Consider the following 6,000-nt stretch of genomic DNA (forward strand, 5'->3'; position numbering starts at 1 on the left):
TGCAACTTTCCCATTCCTCTGCCCTCTAGTGACCCTAGAGAGCATAATCACATCTTTCCTCATTTCTTACCTACTGCTAGGTGTGCGCTGCTCCAAATTATAGCCACTGAGAAACAAACGGTACAACAGCATGTTTGCAACATTAGTGGTGACAACAGCACCTACAACAACAGCAGCAGCCCTCAAAGGTTCAGCAGGGGTGTCCAATCATTCTGTTTTCAATGGAAATGCATAGATTGAATCTACTGAAACAGAATCCCAGCGGCTCTTCAGGCTGAGATTCTCAAAGGCGTCTAAGGGTGTTAAATGCCCAACTCCCATTTCACAGGGATTTGGGTGCATAACTCCATTAGGGCCCTTGGAAAATCCTTCCCGCAGTGCTGAAATCCTTCTGTTCTCACCGGTGTCCACCTCCCCTGCCTTTGGCCAAGCCCTGATGTGCTCCCAGTGACTGAGCCAGCACGGCCATTTTGGCATCACAAGAGTTCCACCCAGGGGTAGGTGGTAGCCGCTTCATCTCACCATAGGTTGCCTCATGCCCCACGGGGAGGGCCCTGCATGAAGTGGAGCTGTCTAAGGCACTTAGGAATGGCTAGGCATCGTGCGCTGTGAATTACCCCTCTTGTGACGGGCACTTGTTGCAGTCAGTTCTGGGAATGCTCAACGTAACCAGTCCCCTCCCTTTGAACTGCTCTGTGCTGTTGGCAGCAGCAGAGCAGCTTCTGCCCTGCAGGACCACATGCAAAGTCCCTCCTTGGTGCCCGTTTGACAGACCCGACCCCAGGAATAGCCTCAGTTCTACATGTGCCCTGGCAACCCCCCAGCTGGGTCTGGACAATCTGAGTGGCCCTGGCTCGTGAGTCTACCTCTTTGTTTGCCCAACCTCCCAGCCTCCAAGGGCCTGGTGAGCCTGGTGCTGGTGCTTTGCCGGAGCTAGTCACAGCCGCGTCTACCCCAGGTAAGAGCTATAAAGCTGCTCCTAGTGAAGTGTCCAGAGGTCACTGCTGGGGCCTGGCTGTTTACATCCAGTCTGTGTGAGCACAGTGAAGATGGTGGATTTGCAGATGCATATGATGGCAATAAGCACAATTTCAGGGGTGACAGATTTCCCAGGCTTGCGTCCCCATCTCTGCTGTACCAGAGTTAGTATTTTTATTGCCCATAACATTTATTTTGATCAGAAATGGCTTTTTTATGGAAATAAAAAATTGGTTAATTTTGTCTCCACTCTGTCTGGTGCCCAGTTAGAAAGTCTATGATGAGACAATGTTTATGGCCACCTCCCTCCCTGGTTAGATGGACAACACTGACCTGAACTCTGTTTGGATTCTCCATTATGTCCTTAGGGACATAAGAAACAACTTGTAGCTACAAACATGACAAAGTCACCCTGTCACAGATCCACAGGTCCGGTGTTATTGAACAGCTCTGGAAGAGTCCCTGGGAGGACCCCTTCAGTGTGTCAGCCCCCTTAGGGTCACACTCTCACTAGGGTATACCTCTTGGCTTCACCGCCACCTGGTACCCAACTTTGGAGCCTTCAGCAACCCCGCTTCTCACCATGAGCTCCCCTCAGCAAGTCCACCCTTGCACAACCAAATAGAGCAATGCACCCCCAACTTCCTGGCTCTGGAGTGACTTTCAGCCAGTGTTGTAAAAGCAGGTAGGGGGAGGTTATTAATGTCTGGAACACAGCATAGAAAGTCCTTAGTTAATGTAGAGAACAGAAATTTACAGCGTAGTCCATTTGGGTCAGTCCCCACCCTCCTTTAGTCCCTGTCCAGAAGCTTCTCCCCTGCCTCCAGAAACCCACGCTTAAGAACCCCACCTGGCCCCTCCCCAGCCCTTTGTCCTTCTCCTGCTGACACCCGGCTGGCTTCCTAGGGCAGCTAGGCCATCCATGATTGTTTGTTGCTAGGTGCCAAATATCCAGGCAATTGTAGTGGCCATTGTCTTCTGAGACTCTCCATGGGCATGGGGCCTAGGCCCCAGGCAGCTAGGCATCGGTCACACCTGTGTCTCTTTGTCTCTGCAAAGAGAAAACAGCCCTTCCCCCGTCACACTCTGTACCTTGGGGGAGCATCCTGTAACCCCCCCATATTCATCAATGGTATATAATAGTGATACTTCATGTAAAGCATGCCATGAAAGGAATCATGGAAAAGGTTATGATCAGCTGAAAACCATTGTTCTACAGAATTATGTGTAGCATGAGTGCATATGAAATTATAAGATTGTGCTGTATGATTATCATTGAAATTTGCATGCTGTAAGTTTGGGTGTAGGCCAGAAACCAACTCACAGAGAGCGACAAAGGAAATGGTTAGCGACCAGGCAGGCATTGGTGATCATTGCAATCTATTGTCGGGCAAGGCAGGGACGAACACAATGACTCACCTGGCAAAAGACCACACCAGGGAATTACTCAACCCTGTGAATCAGCAATGTCGTTCCTCCTCCCCTCCTCCCCCCTCTCCCCCGCCAGACATGCTTGGACTTGTCTTCCAGAGCACATGGCTAAGATATAAAATGGAACACAGGGGCACCAAAGTTTGTCCTTTCTCCTCCCTCACTTAGACTGAAGGCAATGGGAATGATGGAGCTGGGGAGACTGGTCCCAGGCTAGGAAGGAAGCCTATGTAAGAAAAACTGTCCCCAACCTGCAATATCAGTAGGGTGAAAAAAACTGCTTAAACTAGATATTTTCTAAGTCTAACCAGGTTGAGAGTCTAGACCAGGGGTGGCCAACCTGTGGCTCCAGAGCCACATGCGGCTCTTCAGAAGTTAATAGGTGGCGCCTTGTATACACACGGACTCTGGGGCTGCAGCTACAGGTGCCAACTTTCCAATTGCCAGCGGGTGATCACTGCTCAACCCCTGGCTCTGCCACAGGCCCTGACCCCACTCCACCCCTTCCCACTCCCTCCCCTGAGCCTGCTGTGCCCTCCCTCCTCCCCTCCCCCTGCCCTGAGCCTCCTGCACGCCATGAAACAGCTGATCAGGAGGTGCAGGGACAGAGGGGGAGGCACTGATTGGTGGGGCTGTCGGTGCGCGGGAGGCGCTGGGAGCGTGATGGGGGAAAGAGCAGATGGGGAGTTGCTGATGTATTACTGTGGCTGTTTGGCAATATACATTTGTAAATTCTGGCTCCTTCTCAAGCTCAGGTTGGCCACCCCGATCTAGACTGCATGCTTATCTTTTATTTTCTTTTGGTAACTTATCTGAACTTTTTGCCTATCACTTATAACCTCTTAAAATCTTTTTAGGTCAATAAACTTACTTTTATGTTTGTCAGAAATGTTTGGTAAATCTGCTCAGGTAACAAGGGCTGTGCATGTCCACTTTCCCTTGAAGTAAGTGGTGAATCAATTAATACATTTGAATTGTTCAAGAAAGGATCTTGAACAGTGCAGGACAGTATATTCCTGAGGTACAAGACTGGGAGCTGGGCAGATCTGGTTGGTGCCTTTCTCTGTGAGATTTCATGAGTGACTCTGGGAGCACTCAGACAAGCTACGTGCATGTGGGGCTTCACATGCTGCTGGATTGAGTGATAACAGCACCTGGAAGGGTTTGCTGCTTGTCACTAGCACAACATTGTGAAAGACACCCCAGGCTAGTGAGTTCAGGGGGCACAACGGTCCCACAGTTCCAGATCATCCCCTCATCTAGTTAAATATTCAACACATAGCGGAAACTGAGGCACACAACTTATTCATACAAAACATTATGAAAAATTCCCACTTCGTCACATCTCTTCCCCCTTCGAGACTGAACCGAGAGGGGTCACTTCAGTCAGTGACCTGGGGAAATTCAGGTACCCCTTTCCATGAGAAATCATCTGCCATAAGATTTGCACTCCCATTAACATGAATCACTTCCATATCATAATCCTGGAGGATCAGACTCCATCTCAAAAACTTGGCATTAGCCCCTTTCATTTGATGCAGCCATGTCAGGGGAGTGTGGTCAATATACACAGGAAAGTGCCCCCCAAATAGATATGGCTGCAACTTTTTAAGAGCCCACACCATGGCCAGGCTTTCATTTTCTATGATGGCCTAGTTCTGCTCCCGGGGAAAACATTTCTTGCTCAGGTAAACAATCGGGTGTTTCTCCCTTTGAGCATCAGCTTGCATCAGCACCACACAGCCCTGTGTCTGAGGTATCTGGGAACACCAGGAAGGAATTACCAAAACCAGGCCCTGGCTTAGAGCCTCCTTCAGGGCAGGGACAGTGCTCTGTCCAGACCACTTTGTCCAGCTTGCCATTCCTACATCGTTCAGTGATGAGGGCTGTTAAGGTGATACAATCAGGTACAAACCTCCGGTAGTGCCCTGCCATCCCAATAACAGCCTGTGCCTGTTTCTTCATTTGGGGAATGGGCCAATCCCTGATCTCCTCCACATTGGTGGGTTCTGGCCTTATGTGGCCGCTCCCCACCTTGTGGCCCAGGTACGACACCTCAGCCTTCCCCCTTTACACTTTTTAACCTTTACAGTCAGTCCTACCTCCTAGAGGTGACCCAGCACCCTCTTCACCTGGGACATGTGTTCCTCCGAGATCTGACTAAAGACACAGATGTCATCAATGAACGACAGGGCAAAGTTCTCCATCCCCATAGCAATTGTTCCATCAGGTGGTATGGAATGTGGCAGCCTTAAGGCTGAAAGGTAGGACCAGGAACTCAAAGAGCCCTATTGGGGTGGTGAAGGCAGATTTCAGCCTGATGTTTGGGTCCAAAGGCACCTGCCAGTAGCCCTTGGTGAGATCCACAGTAGTGAGGTAACATCCCCCTCTCACTTGTCCAGGATCTCATCAGGCCTAGGCATGGGGTAGGCATCGGACACGGTGATGGCATTAAGCTTCCAACAGTTTACACAGAATCTGAATGATCTATCCTTCTTGGGCACCAGCACCACAGGTGAGGCCCATGGGCTGGCAGACGGCTGGATCACCCCTAAGGCCAGCATGTCTCTGATTTCTCTTTCCCAGTTCCTGGACTGTTTTCCCAGTGACTCTGAATGGGGAACACCGGATGGGAGGGTTGCCTTCCATCTCCACCCAGTGGACATCCATGTTAGCGAACCCAGGCCTGCTGGGGAACAGCGGCTGGTGAGAACGCAGCACCACTCTGATCTGTGCCTGCTGGGCAGGGGTTAGCTGGTCAGAGAGGGGAATTAATTCTAGTGGGAGCCCGGCTCCTGTCTCAGAGAAGAGATCCACCAGGGGATCTCCCCACTTCTTCTTCCCTTCCCATATATGGCCAGCACCCAACCTCTCCCTATCAAAGTACGGCTCCATCATGTTGCCATGGTACCCCCAGTGGCTGTGAGCCCGGTTGGGCAGCTTCACCATGTGAAAGTTACTAGTGACCCCCCCCTTAACAGCTAGTAGCTGTTATGTCAGCCAGCAGCCATTGGGGCTTCAAGTACTGTGTACTTCAAGTACACAGTAGTCTGAACTTTTCAACTGTCTTCCCTTTCAAGACCTTAAGGTTGAAGCTGGTCCCAAGCCGGTTTTCACTGACCAGATAGCATAAGCACGGGTCTGACAACCACCAATCAAGTGTTAACACGGCAAGGGCCTTTGTCTGAATGTGTATAAAGGATCTGTAAAATGTGTGTAAGACAGAGCCTTTGTACCAAGGTGCAAAGCTCTCCTTTCTTCTGCAGAATAAAGCAACTCTTCCTTATCCCTGTCTGGCTGTTATTGGCTCTCAGTTAGGTGGACCCGATATTTCAGTGACAACCACATAGTTCACCTCATTCCACTGCTTGATGGCCTCAAAGGGCCCATCCCAGGCAGCCTGGAGATTCTTATTCTTATTCTTCTGCACAGAGATGAGAACCATCCCCTGGTCCCGGGTGCCATAGGAGCAGGCACGCAGTGAGCGGTCGCACCCGACCTCCTGTTTCCCTTTGGCCTGGGCTAAGTACTCCCTGGACAAACCCATGAGCTCAGTGAGCCTTTCTCGAAAAGACAGCACATACTCCACCA

The sequence above is a fragment of the Chrysemys picta genome, chromosome 12, assembly GCF_011386835.1.
Source record: "Chrysemys picta bellii isolate R12L10 chromosome 12, ASM1138683v2, whole genome shotgun sequence".
In the NCBI taxonomy this organism is placed as follows: Eukaryota; Metazoa; Chordata; order Testudines; family Emydidae; genus Chrysemys; species Chrysemys picta.